The sequence below is a fragment of the Hippichthys cyanospilos genome, chromosome 13 (assembly GCF_059441005.1).
Source record: "Hippichthys cyanospilos isolate Australia breed blue-spotted pipefish chromosome 13, RoL_Hcya_1.0, whole genome shotgun sequence".
Taxonomy (NCBI): Eukaryota; Metazoa; Chordata; class Actinopteri; order Syngnathiformes; family Syngnathidae; genus Hippichthys; species Hippichthys cyanospilos.
In genome coordinates, this window is record NC_142381.1 from 17,176,751 (window position 1) to 17,191,651 (window position 14,901).

At 35.6% G+C, this 14,901-nt stretch overlaps 1 long non-coding RNA gene across 1 annotated transcript in view; it reads left to right on the forward strand.

Annotated features, from left to right (window-relative positions):
* LOC148414071 (uncharacterized) overlaps positions 1 to 13,808 on the forward strand; it is a 46,370-nt gene extending 32,562 nt beyond the window's left edge. The window contains exon 3 of the long non-coding RNA XR_015867658.1: positions 13,508 to 13,808. This is a non-coding gene — a long non-coding RNA (uncharacterized LOC148414071). The remainder of the gene's footprint in view (positions 1 to 13,507) is intronic.
* Positions 13,809 to 14,901: the final 1,093 nt, after the last annotated feature.

A 14,901-nucleotide genomic window follows, 5' to 3' on the forward strand; every position in this document is an offset into this window, starting at 1 on the left:
ATATTACATAATACGTACGATACTTACGCTGGGAGCGATGAAACATTCAGAAAGTATTACCTGCGTTCCTATTTAATGTCGACTGTATGTTTGATATAAAGGAAGGAACAGGCATACTATGTATGCTAGCAGTGATTAACCAATCACAGAATAATACGTAATATGAGCAGTATGTACAATATCAGCCATAAACCAATCAGAGAATACTTATTACGCACATGACATACACTAGCTGTGATAAATCAATCCGAGAATATTACATATGTTCCCATTTAATGTCGATTATATGTTCGACGTAGAGACGTACTTCTTAGCCAATGGAAGTAGTTCCTCCTCTTTGCCTTTATGGCAGTGTAAAATGTGGCTTGCACCTGATACCAAATAAAATTGCAGCAGTTTTTATACCCTGATGCATGTGCAATGTCTATGAAAATTGAACCCCTAGCATCACTTCTCTATAGATACCATAGCAACTAGAAAGCATCAGTGGAGTACCATTCTAATGTGAAACGCTTGAGAAACTGAACGGGAATAATGACATTTTATTTTCAGTGGAGTGGAAACCTAAAGTGTCATTTTCGACGCATGCTTGAAGATCAATCCACCCATTCATCTATTATCGAGACTACTTATCCTGTGCGGGCATGAGAAACTACTGAGGCAAGAGTGAGATGTGGCCAGGACTGATGTGTCAATCTAAATTTTCACTGTAGCAAGAACTCATTATACATATACTGTTGTGCTGATGATGATAAGGATGATGATGGTTTTATCTATCTATCTATCTATCTATCTATCTATCTATCTATCTATCTATCTATCTATCTATCTATCTATCTATCTATCTATCTATCTATCTATCTATCTATCTATCTATCTATCTATCTATCTATCTATCTATCTATCTATCTATCTATCTATCCATCCATCCATCCATCCATCCATCCATCCATCCATCCATCCATCCATCCATCCATCCACATATATATGTTTTTTGTTGTTGTTGTTTTTTTTTTTTGTTTTTTTTTACCCAAAAACGCTTTGCACCGATTAAGGGGTACTTGGCTGCAAAGATATTTCACAGGGAGTACATCACTGAAAACAGGTTGAGAACGACTGGTCTAGGACACAATTATGCACCACGTTGTGACATCAATAGCAGAAATCCTAAAGACTCCTCAAAAGAAATGTTTCAAATTGTTTGTGTCGGGAGTTTAAATCCTAAATAGATCCACCTAATCGTTTATCTTTATCGCTACAGTCTCTTTGAAGTGGAGGTAAAATATTTCCTATGATTTTAATGCTTTTAGATAGATAGATAGATAGATAGATAGATAGATAGATAGATAGATAGATAGATAGATAGAGATATTTTTTGTGTATATATATATATATATATATATATATATATATATACATATATACATATATACATATATATATATATATATATATATATATATATATATATATATATATATATATATATATATATATATATATATTTGTATATATTTTGTGTGTGTGTGTATGTATGTGTGGGTGTGTATATAATTTCTTTTCATCTATTTTCTGTTTGTGTGTTATTGAGATATGTTCTAATTCTACTCTTAGTTATTCCTGTTAAAATGATATACAGGGTTGTAAGTTATTCTAAAAGAAAATCCAATTCAAATCTTCACTCTAAAACTACTTGACCCCCAAAATGGTCCAAGAGGTCCCCCTAACACCTTAATACCCGAAATTTGGTCCCCACCATGTAACAAAAACCAAAGGCACACGCACACACACACAAATAGCTTGAGCTCAAATACAGCGCCACCTGATCCAACACGCATTGTCCCTGTCCCCGACTCAAATTCCGTCATCAAATGTTTGTGTACGTGTTTTAACATGTTTATTGATGCGCTGGCGCCAGCTTGGCAGGAAGCAATTGGAGAGCGCAAGAACACCCTATCACACACTTCACTTAGCGTCCTGTGGAACCAAAACCTCGCCATCTTTTGTACAAACGAGTTCTTCATTTCACAAACTTGAATCTGTTTTGTATTCATAAAAACATGAAACAAATTCACACACAGCTAAAATTTGTCACACTGACAGTTACTTGAGGTAAACAAGGCCACCCGAGGATTGTAATAATTCCTCCTTGACGGGAATTTTTCGCTACCTATTTTAATTTAAATTGTAAACCCATTTTTGTGGTAATATTGATAGTTTAGAAAATGCAACATCTGAAGAAATTGTGCGTGAAAGCTGAAAAGCTGACAGAAATGTTTAGGAATAATACTGAATGATGTGGAACAATATTGAATGTCAAATAATTTTATATATATATATATATATATATATATATATATATATATATATATATATATATATATATATATATGTATGAAGTTTTAAATGTAGAATTATTTGAATCAGTTAAAATATGTACAAATTAGAGGATGAAACACAAGGAAAAAAAATCTTATTCATACCAGTGCAGTTAAAATTGATTTTTTGAATATACAGTTTTGATTATACAGGTAAAATGAACCTTAAAAAATTAATTGACGTTGATGATCATCAATGGCAGTGAATGAGTTAATTTGTGAATATTGGATACTCCTATAGCGTATTTTTCGGACTATGAGCAGCACCATACTAAAAGCTGCACCAATAAAAGCTTAACAGAAAACGTTCATATATTTACGCAGAATGTTTCCAAAAGGACTTACAACAACATCTTGCCTCTATGCATAGAAATAAATGCATCACTAAACATATTTTCAACATAACACAGACACACTCGGATTGTAAAAATACTGCACCAACACAACAGTAACATCCCTTGTTGAATTTTCTCGTGGAGAGTGCCCCATGGTGGCAAGTAAAATATCAGTTCAAACTCAAAAATAACACTTCTAATTTTGGGAACTTAACTTTTTATATTTATTCTTTATTTATATATTATTTATTATTCACATTATTAATATGCCTAAATATTGTTGTGTACCTGTGTACCATGAAATGAATGGGATTATATTCTATTCAATTTAACTCTTTCAGTACCTGGCATTGAATGCCTGAACTCTTAAAAAAGTAAAATTACGTCTTTGGGATTGAATGAGTTAATGTGATGATTTAAAAAAAAATGGTCACGTTCAATTGCTACTTTTCAAAACACTGTTTTTTTTTCACTTGCTATCGACTGGAAGTGATATCACTGCCTTATGAAAATCACAAGACCAACACTTTAAACGACCCTACAGGGGTCCACATTTTCAGAATTTATTCGACAAAATGTGAAATTCTTACTGAAAAAATTGCAAAATAAATAAATGATCCGTATAAACTAAGTACGCACAAGTTAAATTTAAGTAAAATTTATTATTTTTGTCTGAACATTTTCCACAGGATTCTTTAAAGTACCATAATTTGTCAAATATACTGTAGGACGCACCTGTGTATAGAATGCACCCTTAATTTTACGGTCAAATTCTGGTATTTTCTATGTTACTGTTTTTTTGGATACACTAACAGTTTAGGGACAATGTAAAAACAATAACAAAACAGAATAAATCTCATCTTTGAAAATTCTTATATATTCTTATTTTCTTCATATCCGTGGTATATATTTGTTGCGCGTCAAGTCAGTCAAAATTCGGCTTTTGTGCGTCAATCTTCCTTGAATCTTGTCGAATACAAAAAAAATCAAATTTAAAAGTTACCCAAAATTTCCATTGAAATGGATATAATTGGTAAAATGATTGAAGAAAAACGTGATTTTGTTTTTTGGCCCCTATCACTCTTGCCCTACTGCGAAAAAGCATTGTAAACGTAGGTTTTTTTTCTTTTTTTTTTTTGTAAATGTGTTCCCAAAGATTTTCTAAATTGTAGCCCGTTGTTAAAAACATCAAACAAATTCCGAAAGTAACAATTTTACAACGCTTCTCATTAAGAGGATTTTCGACTTCAAATATGTTTTATTAATGCGGCAGGGAAAAATATGACACACTAACCGCGCATTTGTTGCAATATTTATCATTTTAATTTGAATGTATAGTTAATGACGAGATGTCAGTGTGGAGAAAAAACAGACTTGAAAATCAGATTTTGCAAAAATTGACATTCTTCAAGCCTTTATCTTTTGACTAACGGGGACGAGACTGAACAAATCGGACTGAAGGGATTTTGTGAAGTTTCAAAGTAGGAGGTGGGCGTCCTGAGGGGGCTGACACAGAGGAGGAACAATTCTAAAGCTGTCAAACTGGGAAAGCATCAGTAAGACTGGAGTTCAAATGGTGGTAAGGTTTTACCTTTGTGAATTTAGTAAGTAAAGTCGATAAAAGTAAAAGAAAACATTTCAAGCTTGCATTTTCGAGCTATGTATTCCTTTACCATCGTTTCCTTTTCATAACTTTTGATCTTTTAACCCTTATGCAGAATTTTATCCAAAAGGCATTTCACATCAAAGGGAAAGCAATGAAAGACACGAGGGAGCTGAAATTTCACCCAGATCATTTAAAATCAGACCAGTTTTTGCCACACATCTGTGTTTGAACAACATTAATTTGATTGTGAGATAAGTCATATCATGTCATGTACAGGGTGTAAAATGTAAAAAAAAACAAAAAAAAAAACATTTGTAATATGATTATTTTTCTTAAGTTGAGCCACTTTTTACATGTAAATAGCATAATTTCTTCTAAGCACCCCCAAAAATGTTCCTAAACCCTTTAAATGAATACTATTAATAAACTATAACAATCCTGGAAACTTGGAGCAGACTGCTGCGGCAGCAGCAACTCGACGTGGGACTCGGAGAGCGGCTGCAGCGACTCAGCTGGTGGCTTGGTGGGTGAGGGCAGCAGCTCGGCCGGTGGCTCGGAGGGCGTCGGCAGCGGCTGAGAGGGCGACTGCAGGAGGCTGGAGGGTATGACTGGAGACTGGGTGAGGAAGACGAAGTACGAGGTGACATGGGGACCGCTACCGGATGGAGTGACTCGGGATTTGGGTGTTGGGACGGGTGCATGGTGACGAGAAAAATTGGCCTTAAAAATGGCCTTAAATGTGCTCAAAAAATGTATTGTTTAATGGTAAAATAAAGCAGGAACAGCAATAGACAAAAACTGGACGAAGTAGCAAAGGAAAGAAAAACAAAACTTAACTCACGGGAACTGCGGATGACTGGGGAGAAAAAGAGACGAGGAGGACGATGAGGGGGTTACACAGCGGCATGGGAACACGAAGGACGACGTCAGTGAAGTAAAGTGTGCAATGATCCGACAACTGCTTCAACTAAACAGGAGCTAAAATACACATAGACTAATTAGGGAAAACACATTACAGCTGGATGGGAACAAGAGGCAGGAGAACCGGATTGGCGAGCACGCAAGGAGCAGGGACATGCGGACAGCAGGTAGATGAGGTAAAACTAATGAAACAGAGAGGAAGAGCAGATGCAAGGGAATCATAATCATGAACAGAAAGGCGAAATAACCCAAAACTCCACAAACTAATCCCACAACAGAAAAAAACCCAGACAGAACGTGACATATAAATTGGAATTACATTATTTCATAATAATCATGTAATTCAAAGTACATCATGTAAAGAACAATAAAAAACACTTCTTTTACCCTTTAAAAGAATCATATTAATTAAAGCGGTTGTGAACGCAGCTCATTTGTTTGCCTTGATATGGCGCTAGTGTGTTGGTGGTGAGTGCAGAGACCTTTTTAGGTCATTTTATGTGTACATTTTTATTTTACATTTCTAGTAATCTAGGCATCATTTATGGAGGACCAATAGAATTTATCTTTGGATAATTTGGAGCATGTAAGTTTACTTAAATTTAGTTTGTGGTCACTGCATTTTACATCAAAGGGAAAGCATTGAAAGAAGACACCAGGGAGTTGAAATTTCACCCAGAGGGCAGCAACAATTCAAAGGTTCAACATGGCACGATGTGAAGGGAATCATGTAATAGGTTGTTATCATTGTGTGCTTATTTCTTGTCTAGAATAGTGTGCATTGCTATCCTATCTATGCGGTCCATCTCTATGCAGTTCATCTCGCCCCAGTCCTTAGATAAACCTGTTGACGCAGGAAAGTGTGAGCTGGGACCTTGGCCCAGCTGTTGGTGGCGCCCGACTGGCTCTTTTTGTTATGTCTTGAAATGTGCGATGCTTTGCTGAATGAATAAAAAGCAGGCGGGGACGCTTGAGTGACGAAAAATGCTGTTGGCAACGCATGAGTATGTACGCCAAGCTTTTTTCCCTTTGCCTAGGCGGAGAAAAGTCAATCTTGGATGGTCTGAGTTACTACTTTGCTGTTTAGCAGCAGGGCTTGTCTTGGTCTACTCTTAAAGATAACCCTGACACACGACCACTTAGTTATCACAATACCAGAAGTCTGCCATCCCTTGGCTAAAATACTGCCGGAATTATGTGGAAGAAAATCACCCAAAAATGTTCAAAATACTGCACAAGGGTTAAATTGTACCACTTTAAGATAATTAAAAATAAATGACTTTTTTTTCCCTCTACTGTCCAATTCTACTCATTAAACAACTTAATCTGTGCAGAACACTTTGTTTTAAAACAAATTAATTAGATATTATTTTGAATTTGGAAACATATTTTATTTTGAGCCAAGTGTGTTCCATACATTAAAACACGAATAATTGCCGTCTGTTAAATGACTTTGTTTTCTCGAAGTTCAAAAAGTGTTGTCTCATTTCATACTTAATAAACTGTCTTCGCTTGAAAATTAATTTTTAAAGTTACCCAAGGTCAAAAGAACCACCCAACTCAATTTTCTCATTTAATAACTTATGCAAATAACTCTGAAACAAAATTGATACTTTTTGCGGTACACACCTTCAATTTTCACCAAAGCGGCTGTTTAGAAATTAATTAGGGCTAAATATAGCAATAACAACCTTAGCACTGCATAATATACAGTATATATATATATATATATATATATATATATATATATATATATATATATATATATATATATATATATATATATATATATATATATATATATATATATATATATATATATATATAAGTTGTTGAAAATTTTGATTACTTGCAATTTTGAAATTAGAGGTGAATTGTCCTTGAGTGTGATTGGGTACGTGAATGCTTGTTCGTCTCTGTGTGTCAGTTTGACCATTTTTGGGTCATTTTCTTCCACATCTTTCTCACAGTGTTATAGTCAAAGGATGATGGCAGATGGGTGTGCCATGTTGAAATTTGACATCTGGGTAAAGTTTCAGCTCCCTACTGCCTGTGAAAGGTTTTGATGTAAAGATTGGACATAATACTGCAACTAAGGCTAAGAGGTTCCGCATACAGCCACAAATAAAGGAACTTCTCCGGTGAGATAAACTCAGCATGGCCTGTGAAAACACCAGGAGGACAAAAAACGTCCACTTTATTTGCTTCGATTGCTGCACCTTGCACACAAGGCCAGACACGGGGAAATGGATCGCTGTATTAAGGGCTGATTAATTATGAATTCATATTGATTCTCTCCTGCCTAATTAAAGGTTGCTTTCCTACTATGGAGAAAAAGCTTAGTGGATCACTCCTTGAACTTTAGTTGGTCACACAGTCAGGAATTTAAAATAGGGATTGTGTAAAATTGCATGGCTTTTTATTTATACTGTCAATTAAACAGTATTTCAAACGTACGTGAGTTGTTTATGTTTGAATAATAATACAAGTATGCAGTCAGTTCCGCAGTTTTTCAGTAGGTATCAACTAGTCTAAATTACCTCATTCAATGCCAGGGACGTACTTTCACGTTTTTTTTAAGAGTCTGGACATTAAATCCCAGATACTTAAGCATTAAATTCATACTTAAGTAAACGAAGGACATTGTATGTGGGATTGAATACCCCGACTCGCTCTCAAAAACAAAACGTAAAAATACATCCCTGGCATTGAATGAGTTAATGCCATAAGAGGAACATTTACTTTTACAGGTACATTTTCTTTTGAAATTATGAGAAAATTAATGACAAAACAACCCAATTGTTTGATAGATTGTGATAAAAAGATTTTTTCTGCAAAAGGTCACATGTCGTTATTTTGTTCAGTTTCATACAGACACCCATTGTCATTAGTGCAATTTTTGGCAAACGAGTTGCTGGATAAATTGAAAGTAGTGACACCATGATACCATGACAATTGTAGCTTCAAAGTTCATTCAAATCCAGATACAGTGGACCCTCGGTTTACGACATCCCTGCTTTACATTTTTTAACCTTACGAAGTGGACCGCAACATTTTTTTGGTCTCCTCTCCATGTCATTTTTTTGCCTTACGACACCTCAAACATAGCAGTCAGTGTGCACGCGTATCTACTCGGGGCAACGCGCTTATACATCACTACACGCATCATTGCTTGCGTCACTGCTTGCGTCACTACAATGCTGGTCTGCTATTGGTCAGTGTCACGACTCCCTAAGATACTGGTCTACTATTGGTCAGCGTCACGGGGTTCACGAAGATGCTGGTCTGCTATTGGTTGGCGGACGGGGTCACAAAGTTGGCTGCCCAAAGACTTGATCTCGTTTGAGTGTGCTTTCAATATGGTATTTATTTTGCATTTTAGTGCTTAATTCAAACTTGAATTGGTTAGTCATGGGTCCCAAGATTGCTAGTGATGTTAAAGAAATAAATAAGCAGATGATTCATATGGAAACGAAGCTGCAGACCATCAAGAAATATGAAGAAGGCTAAGCTAGCCTAGCCTTGACTAGGCTACCCTCACTAGTGAATATGGCTATAACAAGCTCGTCAGTTCACTTAAATGTAAATAAATGCTTTATATTTTTTTTATTTATGATGTTGTTTAATTTTATGCATGTATATTATATATATTTATGATGTTATTTAATTGCATGCATGTATATTATATATAAGTATCACTTACTGTACTAATTTGATACAAATTAACGTGTGTACAATTTTAATGTTTTTACCTGGGGTTCTACACGCATTAGCTAATTAACATAGGTTTGGATTGCCCGCCCTACGGCGAATTTGTGTTACCATCCCAACCGTGGAACGGATCAATCTCATAAACCGAAGGGCCCACTGTACTTACGTATCTTTATGTACAAAAATTGTAAAAATGAAAATAGCAAAAACTACGCTGTTTGTTTATACATGTATGACATTAAAATAGGAATAGTTATTATGTCATTATGAGAGTATTATGACTTTTGAAGACATTTGCAAAATGTGAGTGCAGGCTAAGCCAATCATCGAAGTAATTGAAAGGCTTGCAAATGTAATAAGTTGGCTGCCAGCACCCCCAGTTGGTTTTGGGGTGTCAACACAAAACTTTCTATTGTGCCCCATTTGCGATTTGCAGTTGAAATGATTCATGTAAAAATCGTGTGAAATGCATGATAAAACCGGGTTTTCAATGTTCAATATTGACAATATTTCCAATTTTGAATGGCAGTAAATTAGCCCAACATGGGCTAAATTGGACACCTAGAGGGTGTAACTCTCCACCTCCCGTTTGCAATGCTTTTAGAAGGGACGGTAGCGTGGGGTATTCAAAGTCGTCACGTTGTGACAATCTATGCAAGATTTTAGCCTCCTTTTTTTCCTTTTTTTGTTTGCTTTTCTTTTGATGTCACACATCAAAAACATCAAAAAGCCAGAGTTGGGTCAACATTTTCCCCAGGGGTTAGTAAACCCATATAACTAGGCGACAAGCATTTTTTAGCCATTTTGCCTCAGAAATATGGGAAAATTCTCATTAACAACCATTTAAAGACAAGTAACATTATTTAACATATTTTTGAATTTTTTTAAGTTTGAAAATATCATTGCTCCTATTCCATTGGTCTGTACCCATAAATAGAAACATCCAGAAATAGAACTGTTCATTCTGACTGTGCCTTATAAACTGATGCACAAAAATATAGTACAGGGGGTTTGGAACAGAGATAGATTTTCAAAAAAACAAACAGTGATATTTTCTATCCTGGAAAAAAAAGCCTCAACTATTTTCAGAATATAGCGGTATTTCTACTTACAAAATTAAGTTGATCCGGAATTAATTTTCTAATGGGAATTTTTCATAAGTAAAGACACTTTTCACATAATTAGCCTAATCATTCCAAGCCCCAAAAATGCTTCTAAACTAAACTGTACTTTTATATTTTACAATTGATGTAGGCATCATTTACAAGTACACAGGAGCAATGTCTCAATATTACAGACCAAGAATTTTTGCCTTTTGTATCCTGAATTTTCCTTCGTAACAAGAGACAATATTTTTTTCGGAGGCGTTTCGTAACCTGAATTTTTTCATTAGAGGAGACGTTCATATGTACAGTAGAGGTACTGTAGGTGTCCTAAATCATGAGGACCAATGTAGCCGCAGCAGTGGCAGTTCCACTGAAGGCTACGGCAATTATAACCTGTTGAACTAAACTTAAATTTCAATATAAAACATGTTACAGGAAAAAAAAAACACACACACACACTTTCACACATACACACAAGCACACAGCGGCTAATCAGCAATCTCCTCTCGCTGTTGGGTCACTGTGCGTACTGCTGTCTATCTCTTGAACAAAGAGATTACAGCAGGTCCAATTGTCCTCTCTGATTAATGTCCTTGCACTTGCCGTCTTACTGGTTGCACTTTGAATGACCCTTTTGCAGCTGCTGAGATATTCAGTGAAAAAAAAAAAAATCCAACGTCATTGTGAGTCATTTGAAGGCGTTAATGTAAAAGTTTGGAATTTCATCAATGTTATTTCAATGAGTGAGCAATACTCATTTTCGTTCTGGAAATTGTGGGGTCTGGGACTCGCAATACTAAAAAGCTATGGGTCCCAACAGGAATGTTTGGAGTCCCCAAATTGTTTAGTAAAAAGGACAAAGTAAGACTAAGGTTCAAACTGCATTTCCAAGATGTGAGCAAAAGTTGGCAAAAGTCAACAATTGATGTGAACAAATGTCAAAGTAAAATTTATTAAAATACTGTAATAGAATTCATTTACATGTAGCTTTTGTTATCTTCTTAAAATGCTACCACTGATATGATTTAGTGGTAGAAAACTCATTTTTACTTAGAATATTTGTTTTGTTTGGTTTCAAGGTTTCTGTTTTGTTCCTCTTCTCAAGCTTACGGAGTGTTTCGATTTTGTTTATTCACTTTCTGGCTCAAGTATTATTTGATTTTCTATTATTTGACTTGAATACTAAATCCTTTTCCCAGTTGACATTGGTTTCGGACTAAAGGTAGCTCTTTTTAGGTGGTATTTTATCCACTAACAAGATCCTGCAGACAAATCTTGGATAAAAACGAGACGTGACCTGCAAGATCAAAACAAACATGGCGGACAAAGTTGTCAAAAATCTTAAGTGGTAAAGTTTACATGAATAGGACAATGACTAATATTTTGACGTAAGAAACCGATGCGTCAGGTGAACGCACATTGATTTGAATATATGTGTCCCTGTCAAAAAATATTCGTCTAGGATGGAGATACAAAGGCAAACAAGAGCACTGGTGAGTGAGACAGGCTCAACACCAGAAACTTGAACTAGAAACTAATTTGGCACACTTTAAAATATTTAGTTACAACAGATCTTGTCATTCACAACATGAACGACAAAAAGTCCAAGACCCATGACCAAAATATACATAATTTAGGTTTTCACTCCTAGCAAATGTATGCATGTATAACAGCAATTTATAAAACATGAAGAACCTTGACATTTTGACATAAAATTCATCCATCCATCTACTTTCCATCCCGTTGATCCTATACGGGATTGCTGGAACCAATCCCCGCTGACATCACAGAAGAAGCATGTGTGGACTAATCGCTTGAGTAAATGACAGGTAGCAGAATTCACAGCTTGACAAATGTATGCCTCTGGCCCCTTATTGATGCAATGTTGGCATTTTATGCAGTAGCACATTTCCAGTAATTAAGATATGGAGAGACAACGCAGCAACTCAACATTTTATCTCAAAGAAAAATGTGACCAGTAATACAAGAGATGCAATCATGATTGCAAAGATTTGAATGACATGGAATAGGATTAACTTGCATATAATAGGTTATATCACTATCGTAAAACCAGTAAAGCACTGGTGTCAAACTCAAGGCCTGGGGGCCAGATCTGGCCCACCACATCACTTTATGTGGCCCGTGGAGTGCTGATTTTCTGGCTTTAACACCAAACATGCAAGTTGTCTTCAACTTTTAAACATTTTGTGTCTAATTTACTTCACAGAAATTCAAGAATTGATTTCCATTTTGTTCAATTCCATGCCATTAGAGCTGTCTTTCTCATAGTGGGGTGGCCCCCCTGGGGGGGGTGCGGTGACCCCAGGGAAAGTGCTTTGTTTTTGCTAGTGTAATTGCAGTTTAAAAAAAAAAAAAGGTATTTCAGGCACTGTGATGCACCTTTTTTTCAATTTTAGACTAACCTGTAACCTACTTTTTTTCAATGTTAAAAAGGATAGATTGAGGTATACTTAACTTTTATAGATAATAATCATATTTAGAGTCGGAGTGAGGGGTGCAAATAGTTTTCTCTTTTTCCCATTTTAGACAAACCTGTAACCTGTATAAATGTTGTAAAAAGTAAAAAAAAAATGTTGAATTATATTCCTTTTTATTTTTTGTTAATATTAAAAAGTACAGTTTTGGGTATACTTCTACAATTTTTATAGATCTCTTGTTTATAGTCGGCGCGGAAAGTGGGAGGGCGCAACAGGTTTTCTCTTTCTGGGGGAGGGGGCGCTTTGCAAAATATAATTGAGAAGCACTGAATTAGAGGATGCAAAACAAGCAAGGCAAAGTAGAACAAAAAATAACAGAAGTACGTGTGAGTCAAAAGTTTGACAAAAAGTACTGGCAAGGAACAAGCAAGAACGCATCAAAATGCTCCAGCAATTATGACACGCAAAGAACAAGCCGAAACACTCCTGCTGTTTCTCCCGCTTCTAAATACCCATGCTGATTACAGTTGCCATCAGGTGCGACGCGGGAAACCCCTCCCACCAGCACTCTTCCTGGAAACCGTCACAGGAAACAAACAACAACAACAAAAAAACAACACACATTTGTGACAGTCATATTTTGATAAAAATATTACCATCAGACATGTAAGTGCATGAAAAGACCTGACCGTTCAAGGCTTGGAAGTTAAAAAGCTTTTGACGGTGCAACGGGTTAGGGATTGAGATGGAAATTGTTCTCTAATCTACGGCACAAAAGTTAAGCAAGCATAATCTTTATTCCATTGTCATCAACATGCAAAGCTCATTTACAAATCTATCAAGACTTATACGAATTTTGAACTTGCTCACAACAGTGGTAGCTTGAATCCATGTTATATGCTCCAGAACATAAAAGAAAATCTCAGTGAACAGTATATCCTTAAAAATCTGATTTAAAATCAATTGCTGCTATCAATAAGTGAACCAATCTTTTTTTTTTTTTTTTTTCAAGGCAGACCCACAAAGGAAGCGCCAGCGCCAACCAGACTAAAAACCAGCATAACCGATGAAGTCTTATGTTTTCGGTGCCAAGTGAGCGCCACAGAAGAGAAGATGAGTGTAAATCCATGCCTATAGATTATCCATTCTCCTCGCACAAAAAGTGCCTGCCTCTATTCCCCATTCACCCTCTTTATGTTTCTTTCTTTCATATGGATTTCAGCAGTCAAATCGTATTATACAGTGACATTCCGCATGGCCCATTGGGTGTGGATGTCTTAGAAATTTCTATTTGCCCACCACATAAATTACTCTATATCTTCTCACCAGTCTGTTATTACTCGAATAAGCTGTATTTTATGTATTTTAACTAATGATATATACATAATTTTCAGACATGAGACCGTGTCTGACTAAAAGGTCCACAAGTGAGTGATAATGTTTCGCTTAATTAACAAATATAGATGGTGTGGACAAGGATCGACCGTCTAATTACCCCAAAAATACCCTCCTTAATGTGTCTTAATTTCTCAATAGCCAAAATGTAAAAATTGGGGGAAAAAATTTGAATAAAAACGGATTTTGTAAGTGATGTGCATCGCAACTAACATTCTTTAAAAAAAGAAAAAACAACTCATAATCCAACAGTTTCCAATGTTATAAATGAAGGGAATTCCTTTGATTATTTTTTTCTAATGATATCATAAATGAAGCAATGGGGAAAAACACTAGGAAACTGAAAGTTCCAGTATATGAGTAAAACATGTAAAATTTCAAAATGCAACGATTCTGACATTTCTATGTGATTGCAGCTGGATGTGTGAGATTTTCTTGGCTAAAATCATCATTGTCCACATTTTGGACCATATAAAACAATTCTGATTACAATTTTTGAGATGCATTTTAATATCATTTATTACATTGATTTTTCTGCGATTTTTGCAACTTTCCATGGAGCGGTGGTCAAACTATGTCAGCAAATATAAAATTCTTTGTAGACTTGTGTTTCACCTTAAAACAGTAGGTGGCGTTAGAGACCAGTTAATGGCTTTGGCGTAGTGCCATCATCACGTCACAGGCTACGAACAACCATACCATTTTTCAATTTTTTGTGGGTGTGACTTCATTTAACCTACATATGTATGGATAGAACTGATGCCACTGAACAATTTGCAACAAAAGCATTGATAAACTAACAATATGGCCTTTATTTATCAATTAACAGTTGAATATAATGCTCTTTAAGCAGCTACAATGTGCGTAAATATTTACTTCCATGATGACAATATGCTACAATGGCTATAAGTCGGATGGGAAAATTCATATTCTGTGTTTGTTTCTAACAGCCATTCACTAGTCAATCCAGCAACAATTTATTCCATAATACAAGGGTGACCAAGTTCTGTC